The sequence below is a fragment of the Thamnophis elegans genome, chromosome 2 (assembly GCF_009769535.1).
Source record: "Thamnophis elegans isolate rThaEle1 chromosome 2, rThaEle1.pri, whole genome shotgun sequence".
NCBI classification, from domain to species: domain Eukaryota; kingdom Metazoa; phylum Chordata; class Lepidosauria; order Squamata; family Colubridae; genus Thamnophis; species Thamnophis elegans.
The window spans coordinates 158,419,338-158,441,209 of record NC_045542.1 but is presented as its reverse complement, the minus strand read 5'-3'; the positions used below and the strand labels follow the sequence as shown (position 1 = coordinate 158,441,209).

The following is a 21,872-nucleotide window of genomic DNA, read 5'->3' as shown; positions in this document are numbered from 1 at the left end:
TGCTGCTATCACCGAGCAGCCATCAAAGGGAAAAAAGCAGGCACAACATGATTGTTGTGTTTTTAACTCTGTATGGTTTTATGTTTTTGTAACTTGTTTGTTTTTTCCCCTCCCTTTGAGTTGTGAGCCGCCCTGAGTCCCTTCAGGGAAAAGGGCGGCATACAAATAAATTAAAATGAAAAAAAATAAAAATGAAATGACTTCCAAGAAAACCAGATCACAGCAGGAGTTGCTAATAAATGTGGAGATCCTGTCAGCTGCTTCGTACTGAGCGAAATCACGGAAACAGCGACGTTTGAATCATTAACATGTTTATTGACAACCACAATAAAAGCTTAGAACAATTCTCTTTCCATCTGACAGCTATTTGTAGCATAGCTGTCAGATGGTTAAGCAATCTGATGGCTGCAATTCTCCTTGGAAGAGGAGGCTGTGAGGCTTGGTGGGGTGGAAGTCAGATGTAAGGTCTGCGGGGATGCTGCGGGAGGGGAAGCCTTTGGGAACTTGTGGGTGGGGAAAGGCCTCTGGGGAACCTGTGAGGGAGGAGAAGGCCTGTGGGGACCTTGTGGGGAGGGAAAGGCCGGTGGGACTTTGTGGAGGAAAGAAATGCCTATATGGACCCTATGGGAGAGTCAAAGGTCGGAGGGATCCTGTGGAGAGAAAAGACTTGAGAACCAAAAAAAAAAAAAAAAACCACACACACACACACACACACACACAGAGTACATCTTTATCAAATTTATGTTTTCCATTTCTTTGTCCAATCACACCTGTATAAGTATAAATCTTTATTATGGTCAAAGACCAGCATACAACATTACTTTTTACAATATGTTAAAAACTACTGACATTAAATATAATTAAAAAGTATTGATGTTAAAGGTGGACAATAACATACATGTTCTCAAATCGTCGGGTCACTCCCAGGTTTACCTGGGTGAAAACCCGATAAGTATGGGAGTAAAAACAATGGTCCAGAAATTGTTAGAGATATGTCCAAATAATTGGTACAAGATGACAACTGTAATTCGTGTGGACATTGCAGCATCACAGAATTTTGCCACAGTATACTTGGTAGCCGGGTTTGTGTCCTGGAGGTGAAAGCCTACATAAAAATTGTCTGCCCTCCCTGGCAATCTCTCTAATAAGGGGAGAACATGTGCAGACCTACAAACTCTGAATAGCTCACAGTGTAATAGAAAATATGAGTATCTTCAACTTCTTTACCACATATACAAAGCTGTCTGCTATTGGTGTTCTCTCATACCTGCCCTGGAGGAGTGCTGAAGGAAGAATGTTAAATCTGGCTCTGAAGAAAGCTATTCAGTACACAGAACACAGTACACGATACACAGTTGTATCTGTCCGCCCCGTGCCAACTCAGTGAAGCAGTTGACGTGATGTGCCAGTGCCTCAAGGCTGTTAGGGTCTGGATGGGGGTTAACAAGTTTGTACTCAATCCGGATAAGACCGAGTGGCTGGTGTGTTTCCCTCCTACTAATTGGCCAAGTTTTCCATCTCTCAGGCTGGGGGGTCAACAGTACGCCCCTCAGACAGGGTTCGCAATTTGGGAGTCCTCCTGGACCCACAGCTGACTCTCGAACACCATCTGTTGGCTGTGACCAGGGGGCATTTGCCAGGTTCTCCTGGTGTGCCAGTTGCATCCCTACCTGAACCGGGAGGCCCCTCACAACAGTCACTCGTGCCCTTGTGACCTCTAGACTGGACTACTGCAATGTGCTCTACATGGGGCAGCCCTTGAAGAGCATTCGGCGACTTCAGCTTGTCCAGAATGCAGCCACGCGAGTGATCGTGGGTGCACCTTGGTTCACCCACGTAACACCTATCCTCCGCGAGCTGCACTGGCTGCCTATTGGTCTTCGGATACGCTTCAAGGCGCTAGTCATCACTTATAAAGCCCTTCATGGTATTGGACCTGGGTACTTGAGAGACCGCCCGCTGCCAATCACCTCCAATAGACCGATCAGATCCCACATATTAGGCCTCCTCCAAATTCCATCTGCCGGCAAATGCCAACTGGTGACTACCCGGAGGAGAGCCTTCTCTGTGGCTGCTCTGACCCTCTGGAACGAACTCCCCATGGAAATTCGAACCCTCACCACCCTCCAGGCCTTCCGCAAAGCCCTTAAAACCTGGCTATTCTGGCAGGCCTGGGGCTAAGAGCTTCTGCCCCCCTTCTCGAATGGTATGGTTGTTGTTTTAAATTATGTATTGTTTGTTTGTCTTTTTATCCCTGTTTGTACCTCCTTTCCCTTGACTGAGTTGTGAGCCGCCCTGAGTCCCCTTCGGGGAAAAGGGCGGCATATAAATGAATAAATCCTAATCCTAATCCTATTCTTTGTTTTGGGAGATCAGGTCATTTAGATATCTTGCAGATTCCCAAACACTCTGTTTGATTCTGTCCCTGCTGTGGAGAGGCAACCTATTTAGTTCTTCTTGGAATTCCATGTCCTTCATTCTATTGATTACTACTTGATCGATGATCTCTGGAGAGCCAGGGATGGAGGTTATGCCTCCGTCCTAGTGCTCCTTGACCTCTCAGTGGCTTTCGATACCATCGACCATGGTATCCTTCTGCGACGACTGCGGGAGGTGGGGATGGGAGGCACTGTCCTACGGTGGTTCTCCTCTTACCTCTCGGACAGGTCGCAGTCGGTGTTGGTCGGAGGGCAGAGATCAACCCCCTAGGCCCCTGACTTATGGGGTATCGCAGGGTTTGGTCCTGTCCCCTCTCCTGTTTAGTATCTACCTGAAACCATGAGATCATTCGACGGCACGGGATAAAATACCACCCAGTATGCGGATGATACGCAGAACCTTCTCTGTGGCTGCTCCGACCCTCTGGAACAAACTCCCCGTGGAGAGTCGCACCCTCACCACCTCCAGGCCTTCCGCAAAGCCCTTAAAACTTGGCTTTTCCGACAGGCCTGGGGCTAAAGAACCATTGCCCCCATTTCGAATGGTATGATTGTTGCGTGTTTTTAAATCATGTATTGTTTTTGTGTTGTTCTTAATTTGTCTGTATCCCCCCCTTCCCTGGTTTGAGTTGTGAGCCGCCCTGAGTCCCCCTTCGGGGGAAAAGGGCAGCATATAAATAAAATAAACATTCAAACATTCAACATACTGCTTTGCTTGATCAAAGCCTAGAGACATTAAGAATACTAGTGACAGCCCATAAGAGCCCTGCTTGTGATCAATTGCCTGTTTCCAGGGGGAGGGGAGGATGTCAGTCAACACTAGTGGGGGACAGTCCCTCTGGAAAGAAATGCATTTTAAGCCAATGAACGATCATCATCCTTCCACGCTCTTACCTGAATTTGAGGCATGCCTGGCTCAATTCTTAACTGGGCATTTGAGTTCCTTTGGGTGCAGCTAAGATGGCTCCAGGAATTTGGTTTGCATGGTTTCTAGCAGTCTTTCTCTGCAAGGATTCCTGTTTGTGCCCCATACAGAATTTGTGCCAATGTTTTGGTCTCAAAAGTTTTAAGGCAGCAGGTACTAAATGACCTCCGCCTGTGTAAAAAATGTGTTTAATTGCGTTTGAGGACCTATTGGTTGCTTGCAATGTATGATCCAGGTGTGAATCCATGTCCTTTGCGAGTGGAAAACCACCCCAAGGTATCTAAATGTTCTAACCTGTTCCAAACGATGTCCTTATATTTTCCAGGGGTATTGGCTAGGCCTTTTAGCAAAAACTAAATTTTTTGAATTATCAAAGTTAAGGACCAGCTTGTTTTGCCTGCAATAGCCGAGTGTGAGAGAAGTGAGAGGCTCAATTACTGGGGGGACAAGATCTATAAGGGGCTCTGCTGTGTCTATTGTGACCATAAAGATTTCTTTAAATTTTCTAAGTTGAATAATATTATTGTCTGTTCTTTCCTTGGGAGAGCACCAAAAGCATTAATGAGACCAGTTTCTGTGCTGTTAAGAATCTCTTCACCGGACAAGGCTGGTTGAGTCCCACTGTCTTTCTCTCCCTTTCCCAAGGTTGAAAATGAGGAGGAGACAGCCACCCTCGGAGCTCTCATGTTAACAATTAACGGAGTAACCCTTTCCTCACCGAATATTCTGATGGGAAAGATTTGAAAGGAGGCTAAATTGTGCCTTCATCTTGAATAGCATCTGTGGTATGGTGGGCTGTTTGAAAGACAGGAGAATCCGCTTCCAATTTGGGGCCTCAGGGAGCCACTCGACAGCATGGAGATCAATCAGACCCCTGTGACAGTGAAGAAGCTGCCTTAGGGAATTAGTATTGCACTTCTGGTATCTAACATCCGTAATTAAGTCCGTTGGGTTGTAGTGAGCGATGTGATTTTGTAATTTGGGGGGGAGGGGGGAATGCCTTCCTGACTTCTCATGCGGCTTCTCTATTGTTACATTTCCCTCTCGTTGCCTTGTCTGGGAAGGAAATGTTGTTCTGAATGGACTGCCACTTTTTATGTGACACTAACTGTTTTTTTCTGGCTCTTTGCTCTTTCCTCTTCCTTATTCTGCATTTGGGAGTTAACCAAGTCTTCTGTAAGAACTTTAGTGCGGGTGCCTGGGGCCCGATATTGTACTTGAAGAAAACAGCTACCGTATTTTTCGGAGTATAAGTCGCATCTTTTTTTCCTCAAAAAAGAGGCTGAAAATGTGGGTGCGCCTTATGCATTGAATACAGCATTTTTTGCCTTCCTGGAGCCCTGCCCCTCACCAAAATGGCTGTGTATATCCTTATGAATGCTTTCAGAGACCTCCTGGGAGCTGGGAGGGCAGAAATGAGCCAAAAATGTGCATTACTCCCCCCCCTCCAGCAGCACTCTTTAAGCCTCCTAAGACTATGCATGCAATTACTTTTACAAAAAATGGGCCCATTTTTGTGAAAATGGGACATTTTTTTGCTAGTCCCCCCCACCCAGCACTCTGCAAGCCCACCTAGGCTATTTATGCCTTTTATTTGAAAAAAAACAGGCCCATTTTTGCGAAAAATGGGCCGTTTTGGGGAGGTTTCCAAAGTGCAAAAACTCCCCCCCCCTCCCGGTTTGGAAAGCTCTTTAACTGATTGATGAGAATTATGTGATCAAATGCTGTGCCAGCAGGAACAAAGTTAGGTGCTGCAGATTGTCAGCACATGGATAAGTTATACCTGGAAACATCTACCTACCTACCTATCTCTCTCCCTCCCTCCCTCCCTATTGTATTTCTCTCTCTTCCTCCCTCTACCTACCTACCTACTATTTTCTCCCTCCCTCTCTCTCTATCCCTCTATCTACCTACCTACCTACTCTCTCTCTCTCTCCTACCTATCTACTGTATCTCTCTTTCTATTTCTCTCTATCCCTCTACCTACATACCTACCAACCTACCTACCTACACTCTCTCTTTCCCTACTTCCCTACTGTATCTCCCTCCCTCTCTCTCTCTCTCTCTCTCTCTCTCTCTCTCTCTATCTATCTATCTATCTATCTATCTATCTATCATATATCTATCTATCTATATCCCTTTATCTACCTACCTACTTTTTTTTTATTTGCCTCTTCGAAACCTTGGTGCGCTTATACTCCGGTGCGTCTTATACTCCAAAAAGTCTTTTTTTAATGTCTCAAAATCGTGTGGATGGCAATTAGTTGTTCGAATATGAAAAAACCACCATTTGTGCTGAGAGAGGCATTGCTTTGCCATAAACTCCGTTTGAATTTTCCCAAAGTAAACTCTCCATACTCTGAATTATCTGGTTGTTCTTTGCCTTTTTAGCCTTTAAACCTATTGTATTTCTCTCTCCTTCCTCCCTCTACCTACCTACCTACCTACCTCTCTCTCTCCATCTATCTATCTGTCTGTCTGTCTGTCTGTCTGTCTGTCTATAATCTATCTATCTATCTATCTATCTATCTATCTATCTATCTATCTATCTATCTATCTATATATCTATCATCTATATCCCTTTATCTACCTACCTACTTTTTTTTTATTTGCCTCTTCGAAATCTTGGTACGCTTATACTCCGGTGCATCTTATACTCCAAAAAAGTCTATTCTCAAAATCGTGTTGGATGGCAATTAGTTGTTCGAATATTGAAACCACCGTTTGCGCTGAGAGAAGGCATTGCTTTGCCATAAACTCCGGTGAATTTTCCCAAAGTAAACTCTCCATACTCTGAATTATCTGGTTGTTCTTTGCCTTTTTAGCCTTTAACTCAAACTCCATACATCCTGTATGGAAGATGTAATTGGATTAGTTGTTTGTGAGAAGAGCTGCCTTTCAGTTTGCCCACCTCCCTAAGGTCGGGAAAGTCTAGTCTTTTTGCAGGTCCCATTCTAATCTCTCCAGATTGTTGGGAAGGGGGGGAGGTTAGTTTTACTTTCAGATCTCTTGCCAACAAAGTGCTCCTCAATTCCTTGTTGTTTTTAAATCATGGCAGCAACAAAAACTTTTGTCTGTTTTATGGTCTACGCTGTTTATCTCCATCAAAAAATGTTAATTAAATAAAAAAGGATCCAATGGGAGTACTAAAAATTGATAAAATAAAACTGGGAGGCGCTACTGTAACATGCTCCGGCTGCACTAGTTGTAGCTCCGCCCCCTCCCAGATGTACCTCTGAGATATTTTTCAAAAAAATGAATAAGGACAGAACTTAAATAGTAATTTTTTCACCTTCACTTCCAATGGCAGATCAGAAATGAAATTTAAGTCTTCTCTAAATTCATCAATTCTTGCCTAATGTGGATTTCCTTGACTTTCTCTCCTGTGTGTAAACCTACATTAAAGATAGGTCATTTATATGGTTTCCCTCCTGTATGTATCGTATGGTGTCTTACCAGGTTAAAACAGTGACTTTTTGCACAATTCAGACATCCAAAGGGTTTCTCTCCTGTTTGAGTTCTCTAGTATATCACCAGGTTGGACAGCCGACTGATACTTTTCTCACAATCTGGACACTGATATGCCTTTTCTCCTGTATGAGTCATCTGATGTACCACCAAGTGTGAATTCTGACTAAAACTGTTCCCACAATCAGGACATTCAAAGGATGTATCTCCTGTGTGTGTCCTTTGGTGATTCACCAGGTTGAAATTAGGACTGAAACTTTTCACACACTGGACATTCATAAAATTTCTCTCCTGTGTGACCTCTCTGGTGTTTCACTAGGTCAGAACAGTAAGTGAAACTATTTCCACAATCTGGACAACTCATATGGCTTCACTCCTGTATCAGTCCTCTGGTGTTATCAGTAGATCAGAATTCCGACTGAAATGTTTTCTACAATCTGAATATTCACATCGTTTCTCTCATGTGAGCCCACTGGTGTTTCACCAATTTGGAATTCTCACTGAAATGTTTCCCACACTGTAGACATTCATATGGTTTCTCCCGTGACTGTGTGAGTCCTCTGGTGTTTCACCAAGCTGGAATTATGACTGAAACGTTTCCCACAATCAGGACATTCAAAGGGTTTCTCTCCTGTGTGAGTCCTCTGGTGGTCCACCAGGCTTGAATTTAGACTGAAACTTTTCCCACAATCAGGACATTCAAAGGGTTTCTCCCCTGTGTGAGTCCTCTGGTGTTCAACCAAAGCGGAATTCCAACTGAATTGTTTGCCACAATCAGGACATTCAAAGGGTTTCTCTCCTGTGTGGGTCCTTTGGTGTTTCAGCAAGCTGGAATTCTGACTGAAACGCTTTCCACAATAAGGACATTCAAAGGGTTTCTCTCCTGTGTGAGTCCTCTGGTGGTTCACCAAGCTGGAATTATGACTGAAACATTTCCCACAATCAGGACATTCAAAGGGTTTTTCTCCTGTGTGAGTCCTCTGGTGTTCCAACAGGTAGGAATTCTGAATGAAACTTTCCCCACAAACAGGACATTCAAAGGGTTTCTCTCCTGTATGAGCCCTCTGGTGGTTCACCAGCTGATAATTCCGACTGAAACGTTTCCCACAATCAGGACATTGATAGGGTTTCTCTCCTGTGTGAGTCCTCAGATGAATCACCAGGTTTGAATTATGACTGAAACATTTCCCACAAAGAGGACATTCAAAGGATTTCTCCCCTGAGTGTGTCCTCTGGTGGTTCACCAAGCTGGAATTCTGACAGAAACGTTTCCCACAATCAGGACATTCAAAGGGTTTCTCTCCTGTGTGAGTCCTCTGGTGGTTCACCAGCCGATAATTCTGACTGAAACATTTCCCACAATCAGGACATTCGAAGGGTTTCTCTCCTGTGTGAGTCCTCTGGTGGTTCATTAGCTCATAGTTCTGACTGAAACGTTTCTCACAATCAGGACATTCATAGGGTTTCTCTCCTGTGTGAGTCCTCTGGTGTTCCACCAGCCTGGAATTCTGATTGAATTGTTTCCCACAATCAGGACATTCAAAAGGTTTCTCTCCTGTGTGAGTCATTTTGTGTGTTGCCAGGCTTGAATTCCGACTGAAACATTTCCCACAATCAGAACATTCAAAGGGTTTCTCTCCTGTGTGAATGCTCTGATGATTCACCAGGCTTGAATTTTGACTGAAACCTATCCCACAATCAGGACATTCAAATGGTTTTTCTCCTGTGTGAGTCCTCTGGTGTTCAACCAAAGCGGAATTCCAACTGAAACGTTTGCCACAATCAGGACATTCAAAGGGTTTCTCTCCTGTGTGAGTCCTCTGGTGTATCACCAGCTGGGAATTTGTAATGAAACCTTTATCACAATCAAGACAGTTATCTGATTTCTTTGCAGTGTGCATCCTCCAGTGTACCACCAAGTTGGAATTCTGACGCAAAGTTTTGAAACAATCAGCACATTCAATTGTTTTCCCGTGTGAATCCTCCAATGTATCATCAAGTTGTCCTGCTTGCAAAAGCGTTTACTGCATTGGGAGTAGTTATAGGGCTTGTCTCCTGTGTGGGTCCTTTGATGAACCACAAGGCAGCTGATCTAACTAAATATTTTCCCACATTCAGGTAATTTGTATGGCTTTCCTCCAGAGTGGATCCTGGTATGCATAATATGTGATTTGCTATGTACGCTTTTCCCACAACAGGCACATTCATGGAGCTTTTCCACCTCTGAGGTTCTTGAAGGGCTCAAAAATATGTGTGATCTTTTGTTGCATGGAGCTTTGATTCAAGCTACTGTTTTCTCCCTCACTGGGCAAGGCCTGCATTACTGTCTACTTTTTGGCTCAATTTGCTTCCATTTTCAAAGTTGCTGGTTATTCTTAGTTGTCCGGAGTGCTCTTATTAGTATCCTCTTCATCTGTAAGATTTAAATAAACGTGTAAGTTTAAAATCATTATAAAATGGTTGCAGAAGATGTGAACAAAGTATACATTACAAGTAAAAACAAAATAGGCCAAAAGGCTGAAATAGCTTCTAATGTTAATTATGATTCATTTGACACATTGGAGATTACTGAAATCAAAGTTCAAATATACATTGAATCATAAAATATACTTGTTGATTTGAGTCTATCACAAATTCTTCATACTGCAATTATTGGATAGCATTTCTGTAATTCAAATAAATGTTTTACTAAATATGCTATTTATCTTTAACACTTTAATGGACATCTCTAGGTTTATATGGCAAGGGAAAAAACCAAAATTAAACATAAATTATGGCAAGGTGATAAGGATAGAAGTTTGAATTGACAAGATTTGAAATTGTACTTTGATGCTTGTTGTTTTTTGGCAAAAAGAGTGAATGACTCTCCAAAATAAAAGCTTCCTTGAGATTGACAGGCATGAATAAAGCATTTGATGGCAAAGCTTTTTATGGTATGATAAGGTTAAAGCAACTGTTGATTGTAGTCATCATTCTTTCCTCTTTGGTGTCTCCCCAGGAACTTTTTTAAGAAAAGAAAGGCTGGCAAAACCAGACTGGTTGATTTATGGTTAAATAATATTGTTCAATTATCGTGCCCCTATCCACAAATCTACAAGTTGGAATCAGAAGGATGTTTGCCATTGATTTCTATATTTACAATTGAAAGAAAAATTTGAACTAGACAAAAAGAGCAATGGATGGAATTTCATGAAAAATGAAATGGAAATGAATGGTTGAACATATTATTACTAAGATTTATAAACTGCTATTGAAATTGAATGTCAGCCCTGGGGCCCTTCTTTTCTTTTGGATCTTTAGGGCTGCCACATTTAGTGCCTGGACAATCGAGGGGGGATTGTGAGATGGTTGAGAATTATAGCCATAACAGCATCTTTCTCTGGGAGTCAAGGATGTTCAGCCTGCACATGGATAGGCATGACTTGGGGATGTCTCCACTTGGGTAGGTGGAGTGATTGGATCGTGTGATGGACATGTGGGTGCAGGGGAAGGAACTCTGACTTTTTTTGAATGTGGAAAACCAGAAGCTTACAGATTTGGGTTTTCCCAGATGAGCCAATATGACATCTTCAATAGATTGGAACTTTGAGGAATTGCCTACCTTGGAGTCTTCATTGGTTGAAGATTTTACTGGGAACCCTGACATTGAGCTTGCAGAATGAGTAAGTAAAGCATTGTACAATTCAGTGGGCAAAGAACTTTGGATGTAATATAATACTTGAACAATGGAAGGATATAGCAGAATTACAGATGGAAGGGACCTTGGAGGTCTTCTAGTCCAAACCCCTGCTCAAGCACAAAGCTCTATACCAAATATAAAGCTGTGGAAAATCCATCTGCTACCCAAATCCCATAATGGTTTCAGTCAAACCGTCTGTGCTAATTTTAGAGATGTGGGGGCTTTAATTGATAAATGATGCCTAAAGATTCTGCTTGATTTGAAGCACCAGTTTTGTCATGGAAATCCTCAGTTCCAAGAAAGGGCAGAAAATACTGTCCACAACCACTCTGGTGACATTCCTATTGAAGCAGTCCTCACTTACTGACTGCATTTGGGAAAGGCATCTCTGTCACTAAGCAGCCTGAGCAGGAAGATGATATCATAGGACGTTCCAACTTACATCTGTTCCTCTGCAGTTGTTAAGCAAATCACTGTGGGCTTTTAAAGGCAAGTTCACCTTATAGCTTGCAACTTTCTGCTGGCATCCGCACTGATTTTGCTTAACAAGGGTCTAGCTGGGAAGGTGAGGACTACTTATACAGCTGAACATCCCAAAGGTTCTGAAACCATTTTTTAAAGTGCTGGTTTAAACACAGTTGATCCAGATTAATACATGAATGAGGCACCAATAGGCAAATGCCACCCTTATTGGCTAGCATGGAAACAAAAAAGCAAAAATCCCCAATGATTTCTGGGGATTTCCAATATTATTGCAAAACACCAGGAGGTCCATAACAGAACAACAGAGTTGGAGGGGATCTTGGAGATCTTCTAGATCTAGACTCTAGACCACTGATGGCTAACATTTTTTCCATCATCTGCCAAAACTCAGGGGAGTTCAAGCGGGTCGTGAGTGACCATGGCCACACCCATAATTCTATGAGCACAACCCCCGACCTCCCTCTTGCTTGCTTTGCCGTGTGATGCACCCATTTTTCGCCCTCAAGAATAAATCTCATGACAGCGACCAATGGAACGGCTTCCATGCCCAAGTTGTGGGTGCTCCTCCCTGGAAGCTTAGAAGGAGATACTGGAGAGCCATTTGCTGAAATGGTCTCAGTTCTCATGCTTGAGCAGCGGGTCGGACTGCATGATCGCCAAGGTCACATCCAACTGCCTTTGTCTTTCTTCAGTTGCTTCTCTGCTTCTACGCTGCGGAGAAAATCAAGCAGCCTTTCTTGCTCCCAGCCTCTCCTCCAACCTGTCCTCAACTCACCCACCAGCTGCTGCTGCTTCGACTCTTGCAGGAGCCCAGAAATCACTCGGCTTCTCTTCCTCCCGCCACGGATCCTCTAGATCCTGTACGTTTCTCCCTTCCTTTCTAGCAATGCAGCACTTGATGGTTTTAACTCCTTAAAGCTCAACCCCAACGTTGCCCATTTGACTGCCATCTCCCGATAGGAGGAGGTAAAACCCGCTCGTCCCGTCTCTGCCTATGAAGGCGTTTGCAAGAGGTTTGCACTGATTACATGCCATCAAGTCATTTTCCACTCCTACCAACCGACCTTTGCAACCGATGCAAGTGAAATATTGAAAGGTGACACTTGTAAAGATTATCTACAGGTTGAGCCCTAAACCTTCATGAAGTTCTTACAGCAGAAGAGTCGGAAGGGATCAATTCTCCAAGCAGGGATCCCTGTGCTACTCCGCACAAATGGCTCTCCAGTCTCTCTTAAAAAGCTCCCCGATGGAGGAGCCGAGACTTCTGGAGACAAAGCATTTCCACTGATCAATGTTCTCACTGACAGGAAGTTTCTCCTTAATTCCAGGTTGGATCCCTTTCTGATGTGTCTCCCTCTGTTCCTTCTTGCCCTGCTCTCAGGAGCTTTCAAGAATAGGCGTCCTCCCCCTTTCTTTTCTGTTTGAGCCCAGCTCAAATATGGTTGCATGTCAAGGATTAACTGTGGAATTTAGGACTGAGGTAAATAGCAATGCAACAAATTAAGAGGGAGAAGCCTAATTACATCTCACATCACAGGCAGAGAGTGGCTGGATGGAGGTACCATTGGACCTGAAAATTTAAATTTATAATGGGGAGAGAAATGAAGCTGAAGGAGACAGATTGGTTATAGAGGTGCCGAATGCCAAAGAGACAGATTACAGGTAGATTAACAATTGTAGAGTATTAGAAACTCACTGTATGTGTGGAGACCTCGCCACTAAAGAATTGAGAAATGGGTTTTGTGTATAATTTTTTAAAGTTTATTATTAAACTTGTTCACTACACATATGGCAGTTAGAGCCCATTCGTAGTGCCTTGTTTTGTCCTCCAACCTGTCCTCAACTCACCCACCGGTTGCTGCTGCTTCGACAGAAGTTGCCCCGCTTTTATTCCTCCCGTCACCGATCCTGTAGATCCTGCACTTCTCTCCCCTCCTTTCTAGCAATGCAGCTCGATGGTTTTAACTCCCTAAAGCTCAACCCCAGATGCCTCCACAGATTTCTAGGCGCCAATGTTGCCCATCTGACCGCCATCTCCCGATGGGAGGGGGTAAAACAGGCTCGTCCCGTCTCTGCCTATGAAGGCGTTTGCAAGAGGTTTGCACGGATTACATGCCATCAAGTCATTTTCCACTCCTACCAACCGACCTTTGCAACCGATGCAAGTGAAATAGTGAAAGGTGACACTTGTGAAGATTAGCTACAGGCTGAGCCCTAAACATTCATGTAGTTCTTATGGTGGTTGTATGTCAAGGATTACCTTTTGTATCTTTTTATCTTCATTCTTGCAGAGCCTAAAGAATTGCTCTGAGCAACCTTCCCAATTTCCAGAGGAGGTAGATTTTCCCTTTGATTATTCCGAGGCAGATACCTTGGGCAAAACCCTTGGAGGCGCTACTTTGTAAAAAGCTGATCTAGAGATTCCTGATTTTTTAGTGAATCTCAGTCCAGATTTATAAAAAAAAAACAACAAACTTCTCTACCTCCTGTTAGAAGGAAAATCCATGCCTAGTCCCAAGCCGGGAATAAAATGGAGGCTGTTTAAGAAAGGGGATCCGTTTATTGATGAGCAGAACCAACCTGTGTTCCAGGGCAGCTGACCTACTGGTTGAATGGGCGGATGGATCTTTATAGGTTTCTGTGATGCTGCTGGGGTTGTGCAATGTAGTGAGCTGTGTGTCTTTTGCTATTCTAATGGTGGTTGGTTAATCCTATTATGTCCTGTCCTTAGATGTGTCAAAGGCGCTTTTTCAGAAGGCAATTCGACTTTCTTACTTGTTTTTTCTTTGAAGATGTTTCCCTTCTCCAAGAAGCCTCTTCAGTTCTGAAAGGATAGTAGGGAATAGAATCCTGGTCACAGAGAGAGACCAATATGCAGCAGGGCCTTCAAAATAGGGTCTAAAAAAGAGGGCTAATGGCAGAAGATATTTTTAAAAGAAATATTTGTAAAAAGAACCAATAGAATTTCCGCCAAAGCACCAGGCGGATTGGACACCATGTTAATGTTTTTTGAACAGTATCCTGCACTGCCATTTTAATGCAGATTTAATAACGTAAGATTTTTAATAGTTGCCATTTCATCTATTGGCTCTGTCTCCATCCACGTGGACTTCGACTTTCATAATGTTTGTTGGATCCGGTTCAGAACTGGGAGAATCATTAGGGAAGTCGGACAGATCCTCTGTAATATTATGTGTTTCAAAAGCTACACAAAACTGGCACATCCAATGGCTGCTTTAGGGGTTGTAAAGTTACAAGGGAAACCTATCCTAGTTGTCCTGTTTGAAACCTCCTAATGTTGATCTCCCAGACTGGCAATGGTGGAGAAGACCATCCCTGAATATAGCAGTAGAATCTGAGAAGAATGCCAATCAAAACAGATCCAGTTTAGACATTCTAATTTTTAACTCTGCAAAGAAATGCCATTCTTTCATAGAGTTTAGGACTGAGGTAAATAGCAATGCAACAAATTAAGAGGGAGAAGCCTAATTACATCACACATCAGAGGCACAGAGTGGCAGGATGGAGGTACCATTGAAACTGAAAATTTAAATTTATTATGAGGGAAATGAAGACAGATTGGTTATGGATGTGCAGAATGCCAAAGAGACAGATTACAGGTAGATTAACAATTGTAGAGTATTAGAAACCCACTGTATGTGTGGAGACCTCACCACTGAAGAATAATTGAGAAAAGTGTTTTATGTTACAATTTTTTAAAGTTTATTATTAAACTTCTTCACTGCACATCTGGCAGTTAGAGGCCATTCTGAGTGCCTGGCTTTGCCCTAACAATCATAGCAGCACTGAAGCTACCCAATTTTTTCCTTGCCAAAAGCTATTGATTGTTCTTACATTACAAAAACAATTATTAAAATTAAAAGATTTTCTTCCATTCAATTTTTTTCTCACATCGCCACCACCAAGGGGATACAATAGATATGTCAGGATGCTGCTATCACCCAGCAGCCATCAAAGGGAAAAAGCAGGCACCTCCAAGAAAACCAGATCACAGCAGGAGTTGCTAATAAATGTGGAGATCCTGTCATCAAAGTTGTTTCGTACTGAGCTTTGAAAGCGTTTATTGACAACCACAATAAAAGCTTAGAACAATTCTCTTTCCATCTGACAGCTATTTATAGCATAGCTGTCAGATGGTTAAGCAATCTGATGGCTGCAATTCTCCCACCGACTGGCATGCGTGTCGGAACCAATAGGAATGGTTCCTTCTTTGATTGACACCCATGATGGTCATAACCATGAGGACTTAACACTCCTTCCCCCAGATTGCACAGGAGTAGTCCCGTAAGTAGGCGGGCCGACAGCGCCTCTGCCCAGAGCGTCTCAGTTCCTGGGCGGGTGCCGGAAAAGCATATCCTGGCTCTCCTTCTACTACAGGGACCTGCACGTTAACCATGGCTGGAGATTCTTCCCTCGTAGGCCTTCCGGAATTAGCAGGTGAGTTTTCTGACGAGAACACATTGCGCGACGGCATTGTAGCCTCACTTGGAGAAATGCAGTCGGGCCGATAGGCGGCTTCTGGCATCTGGTGGAATTGTGTCTGGGGGCAGTGGCCCTGCGTCTGTGCTTGTTGGCTGGTCATGGCGCTGCATCTGATCTATGTGTCGCCATCGTATTTGACCTTCTTTTAACCGGAGCTATTAAGAACAGAGTCTAATTACCTGTGTAATTTGCCCAGGTATCCATTTGGGTTCCAAATGGAGTTTTTCGCATATACCCAGTCCCCAGGTTGAAACTGCTGGGCATTCCCTGGCAACCCCTGTGAACAGTCTGCTGCATATGTTGGATGTAGTCTGTCTAGAATGGTTCTCAGTCACCAGCCCATCAGCAACTGCTGGACTTTTGCTGGACACTAGGCAGGGAGTTATGTGTTGTGTGAATAAATAAAGTGTAATTTTCCCCGCCACGTTTCTGGGACTTATCTGTCCCAAGACTTCCTTGGCCAAGCAAACTGCTCGCTTGGCCCATCCATTACTGGCTGGGTGGTAGGGTGGTACTAGTGCATGCCTAATTTCCAATCCTGCTAGGAATGATTGAAACAAAGCCAAGGTCAGCTGTGGACCATTGTTGGACACTCTAGTGTCCAGCAGACCATGGGTAGTGAACAAGCACTGCACGGCTCAAACTGTAGCATCCAAAGTAGTGGAGTGATCACTCAGGCTGATCCTGGCTGCCAGTAATGGCATAACAGTCCTCTTGGGGTCTGTGGGGGGTCATCCATCATGTTGTCTGTAGAGGAAGCAAGTCCCTGGCTGGTCTGCTGAGGGGAGGTTGGCCTTGCAGATGTAAGCTAGGTGGCCGCCTTGAACTTGCAGGTAGACCTCAGGTGTTTCCCACCACACCTCAAGCAGCCAGTCTGCAGAGATCTTAAGGTGATAGCCCCTCACTTTTTCATCCTCCCCCGACTTGTCATCCTCGGTCTCTTGCTGGTGAACCAAGGCTGAAATTGAGGCTTGGCTGTGAGCTGTGTAGTATCTTTGGATTTCAGCCATGGACCGGTCTGACAGCTCCGTCGCGCGAGTCTCATCCATGGCAACCTACAGCGTGAACTCCGAGTGGGCTAGTGGGCTAGAGGCAGCGTTGAAGGTGCAGATCCCTTACCCCGCAAACCAACTGTTATAGCAGCGCCTCATCCAGATCCTGGAATTCTCATTGTATAGCGGCATTTCACAGAGATGCGGTATATTGGCTGACGGTTTTGCCCTCACGCTGTGTGCACTGGTGGAATGCATGCAACCTTGCTATGCACAACAGTGCTGGTGCGTAGTGTCCCTTCAATTTCCTCAGCAAGACATCCCACAATATAGCGTGCATTGGAGCAGGAACTGACAGCTCAGGCTGTTGAGAACATCTCTGGCCCACAGGAGCTTAAAAAATAGCCCCATTTTCTGTCATCCGATTGCCTGCAAAGTCATTCGCCTGCAGGAAGTATTCAAACCTCTCAATGAAAGACATCCTAGGATTCCTGTCCTGGTACTAATGCAGGGAAATGGTTAATAGCCGCCATAGCAACGAGCCTGAGGTGATTATCTTCTTGATCTAATTCAACTTGTGTTGAATGAGTGGGAGGTGTGCAGTTCTAGGGAGATCACACCCTCGTCACCAGTGCTCAGTACTGAGCAACTGAGGGAAACAGAGACGTTTGAACCATTAACGTGTTTATTGACAACCACAATAACAGCTTAGAACAACTCTCCTTCCATCTGACAGCTATTTATACCATAGCTGTCAGATGGTTAAGCAATCTGATGGCTGCAATTCTCCCGCTGGCCAGCACAGGTGTCGGAACCAATAGGAACGGTTCCTTCTTTGATTGATGCCCCACGATCGTAACCACGAGGACTTAACAAAAGCCACAATCCCTTTTCTATTCAACTCAATATTCTTACAGTTCTTCTCCATCAGGTTCACCTGCAAGGCAGAATAGCCTTTTCATTTGGAAATTTACATTGCTTTTTTCATTGGGCCTTGGGCCTATTCCCTAACACCCCTCACCCATCAAACGCTTACCTTTTAGAGACCTCCTGGAGGCAGCTATCATATTCAGTGCACTCACAATCCCTTAATGTAGTTTGCACACTGTAAAGTTAGCGAAACAGAGTAGTTTCTCCCTTTCCTGTGTGAAAATGAGACAGAAGCAATCGCCATTTGGCCCAGAGGCAGGGTGTGACAAAATGGCAGTTGCTCACAAAAGCCCATCACATGGCCCAGGGTTAAATCCCAGGCACACTGAAAAAATGGCTGCTTCCAGGACATAGCCATGTGGCCCTAGGATGCGTGTCCGGGCCTTATTCACCAACTTGAGGTTCAGAGACCTTCAAAGAGTATGGAGGAGGAGGTTGTGAGGCCTGGTAGGGTGTGGGTCATGCCTAAAAAGGGGATGCAGCAGGAGAGGAAAAAAAGCCTTTGGGGACTCTATGGGTGGGGAAAGGCCTGTGGCGAGCAGGTGTGTGAGGACTGAGTGAGAGGAGAAGGCCTGTGGGGATTCTATGGGCGCAAGAAAGACCTGTGGGACTCTGTGAGGAAAGAAATGCCTATATGGACTCTGTGGAGTGGGCAAAGCTTGGAGGGATCCTGTTGAGAGGAAAAAGCTTGATAACCCCCCTAAAAAACCTTCACACAATACATCTTTATCATATTTATATTTTCCATTTTCTCTCTCCAACCAAAGGTCTACTTCTGAGATATCCTTCAGTAAAATGAATCAGGGAAGAACTTAAACAGTCAATTTCTACACTTCCAATGAGAGATCAAAAGTGAAATTTAAGCCTTCTCTAAACTTATCAACTTTTGCCTAATGTCTATTTCCTTAACTTCTCTCTTGTATTTAAACCTACATTACTTATAGGTCATTTGTATAGTTTCTTTCTTGTATGTTATGTATGCTCTGGTGTCTCACAAGGTTAAAACTGTGACTTTTCACACAACCCAGACATTCAAAGGCTTCCTCTCCTGTGTTAGTTCTGTAGTGTATCACCAGGTTGGAAATCCGACTGCCACTTTCCCCACAATCTGGACACTGGTATGGCTTTTCTCCTGTATGAGTCATCTGGTGTATCAACAACTGTGAATTATGACCAAACCTCTTCCCACAATCTGAACATTCAAAGAGTTTCTCTCCTGTGTGGGTTTTTCATGGTTCACCAGGTTGAAATTCTGACTGAAACTTTTCCCACATTGTGGACATTCAAAGGGTTTCTCCCTTGCATGAGTCCTCTGGTGATTATCAGTATGGCTTCACTCCTGTATAAGTCCTCTGGTGTATAAGTACATCAGAATTCCGACTGAAAGTTTTCAACAATCTTGACATTCATATTGTTTCTCTCATGTGAGTCCTCTGGTGTTTCACCAGTTTGGCCTTCTCACAGAATTTTTCCCCACAAACAGGACATTCAAATAGTTTCTCACCTGTGTGAGTCTGGTGGTTTACCAGGCTGCAGAACCAATTGAAACGTTTACAACAATCAGGACATTCAAAGGGTTTCTTTCCTGTGAGTGTCCTCTGGTGGTTCACCAGGTCATAATTCTGTCTGAAATGTTTCCCACAATCAGGACATTCAAAGGGTTTCTCCCCTGTGTGAGTCATCTGGTGTTTCACCAGCTGATAATTCTGACTGAAACGTTTCCCACAATCAGGACATTGATAGGGTTTCTCTCCTGTGTGAGTCCTCTGATGAATCACCAGGTTTGAATTATGACTGAAACTTTTCCCACAAACAGGACATTCAAAGGGTTTCTCTCCTGTGTGAGTCCTCTGGTGGTTCACCAAGCTGTAATTATGACTGAAACATTTCCCACAATCAGGACATTCAAAGGGTTTCTCTCCTGTGTGAATCCTCTGGTGTTCCAACAGGTAGGAATTCTGAATGAAACTTTCCCCACAAACAGGACATTCAAAGGGTCTCTCTCCTGTATGAGTCCTCTGGTGGTTCACCAGCTGATAATTCCGACTGAAACATTTTCCACAATCAGGACATTCATAAGGTTTCTCTCCTGTGTGAGTCCTCTGATGAATCACGAGATTTGAATTATGACTGAAACTTTTCCCACAAACAGGACATTCAAAGGGTTTCTCCCCAGAGTGTGTCCTCTGGTGGTTCACCATGTTGGAATTCTGACTGAAATGTTTCCCACAATCAGGACATTCAAAGGGTTTCTCTCCTGTGTGAATCCTCTGGTGATTCACCAGCCGATAATTCTGACTGAAACGTTTCCCACAATCAGGACATTCAAAGGGTTTCTCTCTTGTGTGAGTCCTCTGGTGGTTCATCAGCTCATAGTTCTGACTGAAACGTTTCCCACAATCAGGACATTCATAGGGTTTCTCTCCTGTGTGAGTCTGGTGTTCCACCAGCCTAGAATTCTGACTGAAACATTTCCCACAATCAGGACATTCAAAGGGTTTCTCTCCTGTGTGAGTTGTTTGTGTTGCCAGGCTTGAATTCCGAGTGAAACATTTCCCACAATCAGAACATTCAAAGGGTTTCTCTCCTGTGTGAATGCTCTGATGATTCACCAAGCTGGAATTATGACTGAAACCTATCCCACAATCAGGACATTCAAATGGTTTCTCTCCTGTGTGAGTCCTCTGGTGGTTCATCAGCTCAATTCTGACTGAAATGTTTCCCACAATCAGCGCATTCAAAGTGTTTCTCCTCTGTGTGAGTCCTCTGGTCTCACAAGGCTGGAACTCAGACTAAAATCTTTCCCACAATCAGGACATTTGAAGGGTTTTGCTCCTGTGTGAGTCCTCTGGTGTTCCAACAGGTTGGAATTCTGACCAAAACCTTTCCCACAATCAGAGCATTCAAAGAGTTTCTCTCCTGTGTGAGTCCTCTGGTGTATCACCAGCTGGGAATTTGTAATGAAACTTTTACCACAATCAGGACAGTGATATGATTTCTTTCCTGTGTGCATTCTGTAATATACCACCAGGTTGGAATTCTGAGTGAATGTTTTCAAGCAATCAGCACATTCAATTGTTTTCCCTTCGTGTGAATCCTTTGAGGTATCATCAAGTTGCCATGCTTGCAAAAGCGTTTACTGCATTGGGAGTAATTATAGGGCTTCTCTCCTGTGTGGGTCCTTTCATGAACCACAAGGCAGATGATCTAACTAAATCTTTTCTCACATACGAATAATTTGTATGGCTTTCCTCCAGAGTGGATCCTCTTATGCATAATATGTGATTTGCTATGTATGCTTTTCCCACAACAGGCACATCTATGGAGCTTTTCCACCCTTGAGGTTCTTGACGGGTTCAAAAATACGTGTGATCTTTTGTTGCATGGAGCTTTTATTCAAGCTACTATTTTTCCCTCATCGGGCAAGGCCTGACTACTGTCTACCTTTTGTGGCTATCCAATTGTCTTTTCCTCCTCAGTCACGTCTAGATATTTCCTTCTTGTTCTAAATGGAAATAATAATCTCTTTGATCTTTTCATGTAATCTGTTGTTGAGTTCTGCATACTCTACTTTTTCCACTTCGAAATCTCTTCTGGATTTTCTCCCCATTTTCTCTCACCAGCTGGGGAAAGAGAAGAATTGTGTGCTTTTCTAAAGGCTCAATTTACTTTCATTTTCAAAGTTGCTGGTTATTCCTAGTTGTCCAGAGTGCTCTTATTAGTATCCTCTTCACCTGTAAGATTTAAATAAAAGTATAAGTTTACAATCATTATAAAATGGTTGCAGAAGACTTGAAAAAGTATACATTACAAATAAAAAGCAAACAGGCCACAATGCTGAAATATCTTCTAATGTTAATTATGATTCAGTGACACATGGAAGATTACTGAAATCCAAGTTCAAATACATTGAATCATAAAATACCCTTGTTGTTTGGGTCCATCACAAATTCTTCATACTGCAATTATTGGATAGCATCTCTGTAATTCAGATAAATGTTTTATCAAATATGCTATTTCTCTTTAACACTTTAAATATTATAACTGAAATTCAATTTAAACAATGGCAGATGGACATCTCTAGGTTTATATGGCAAGGGAAAAAACCAAAAATTAAACATAAATTATTGCAAGGTGATAAGGATAGAGGTTTGAGTTGATCAGATTTGAAATTGTACTTTGATGCTTGTTGTGTTTTGTGGCAAAAAGATTGAGTGACTCTCCAAAATAAGAGCTTCCTTGAGTTTGACAGGCATGAATAAAGCATTTGATGGCAAAGCTCTTTATGGTATGATAAGGTTAAAGCTACTGTTGATTTTAATCATCTTCCTCTTGGGTGTCTCTCCAGGAACCTTTTTAAGAAAAGAAAGGTGGGGAGGCCAGACTGATGGAATTATGGTCAAATAATATTATTCAATTATCGTGACCCTATCCACAAATATACAAGTTGGAAT

At 43.4% G+C, this 21,872-nt stretch overlaps 1 pseudogene; it reads right to left on the bottom strand.

Moving 5' to 3' along the window:
- Positions 1-6,034: 6,034 nt before the first annotated feature.
- On the bottom strand, positions 6,035-11,833 carry LOC116502454 (annotated as a pseudogene).
- Between the last annotated feature and the right edge of the window lie 10,039 nt (positions 11,834-21,872).